Source organism: Pteropus vampyrus, unplaced genomic scaffold, assembly GCF_000151845.1.
Source record: "Pteropus vampyrus isolate Shadow unplaced genomic scaffold, Pvam_2.0 Scaffold335, whole genome shotgun sequence".
NCBI classification, from domain to species: Eukaryota; Metazoa; Chordata; class Mammalia; order Chiroptera; family Pteropodidae; genus Pteropus; species Pteropus vampyrus.
This window is the reverse complement of record NW_011889116.1, coordinates 337,297-338,750: the sequence shown is the minus strand read 5'-3', so window position 1 is coordinate 338,750 and position 1,454 is coordinate 337,297. Positions and strand designations below refer to the sequence as shown.

General features: G+C 41.7%; 1 pseudogene; it reads right to left on the bottom strand.

Moving 5' to 3' along the window:
- Positions 1–1,116: 1,116 nt before the first annotated feature.
- LOC111730801 lies at positions 1,117–1,233 on the bottom strand (annotated as a pseudogene).
- Between the last annotated feature and the right edge of the window lie 221 nt (positions 1,234–1,454).

The following is a 1,454-nucleotide window of genomic DNA, read 5'->3' as shown; positions in this document are numbered from 1 at the left end:
TGGATTCCCCTGGACTTCAAAAATAGTTCCCTGGAGTAGTCTCTGCCTTGTCATCTTGTCACTAATTTGCACTAGGAGGGTGGGAAGTGAGGAGATTCTCAGGTTCATCAGTGAGACCATACGAGTTTTATTTTCTTCCAATATGTTCCCAGCTGTGTTTAGTTGAGTGCAAAAACAACACAGAGGACAGGAGGATTGTAGCTCAAAGAGTTGGGAGGTATCTTTTTATACCCTTCCATCTCCCTTTGTCTCACCCATTCTCTTTGCCTATAATTATGTCCTCTCTTCTTCAGACACACAAGCACTAGATTCCTTTACTATGCCCTGGCTACCAGAGGCTTTGATTTGTCACACCTCAGCCAGCCTGCCAGCCAGCCATCTATTCCACAAAACTTTATTGAACACTACCACCTGTGGGAAACTGCTAGGTGCTGGAAATGTAGAGGTGATGAAGCATGATCTCTAAGTGCCACTTGCTTAAGAAGCATTTTCTGACTGAGAATTACTTCTTTCCTTTATATCTTAAGTTCTTAGAATGGCAGCTCAGCTGATATTCTGACCTTCTAGTAGCATCAGCTGTTAGGGATAATAGAAACAACCTTTTCCTAAAAACATCAGTATTTTCTTTTGAGATTTATTGGTCTCCTGCAGTCCCTAATACATAACAGTAATAACAATAGCAACCATTTTAATTGTCTACTACATACCAGGCAATGAACTGTTTTATATACAGTTTATCTCTTAAACTATAACAAGTAAGGCTCAGAGAGGTCATTTACCTAGTCACTAACTGGTAGCAGAGCTAGTGTCTTTCTGATCCCAAATCCCATGCTCCTGAATCTGTTTTATGATGGATTGAGTGTCTTAAAACAAAGCAGAGCCATCTTGAATGACAGATGATTGTTTGAGGGATGTACATAGTACCTCCACCATCATACTAGGGAGATATCAGAGGAACAATTGAAATATGGGTGAATAACCAGGAGAGAGTCCTGTGACCCAGCAATAAAGAGAGTTTGGGGAAAGTGAATGGTCAACCTTTTAATGTGCCTACTTGGGAGTAGAAGCTGAGTTCTTTGCTGGGACAATTAATTAATTAATTATTATTAATATTTATGCCTACAGCACCTGGTCTTCCTAGGTGGTCTCCCATCCAAGTACTAACCAGGCCCGATCCTGCTTAGCTTTTGAGATCAGACATCAGGCTTGCTCAGGTTTGGCATGGCCATAGACCATGGACTGTGGCTCCACTGGGGCACAAACTCAGGACCTTCTGCGTGTAAAGCAGACGTGCTAGCCGCTACACTATGGAACCACATCTGGGGACAAACTTTCTGAGGTCTTTTCAGAGTTAGGTTATCTAAACAAGGCACAAATGTACTCTGATACCTACAAAAGAGCAAAGTCCTGATCCAAGCCAAGATTTAAATGGAAACTAGTGAATAGTGACTGTC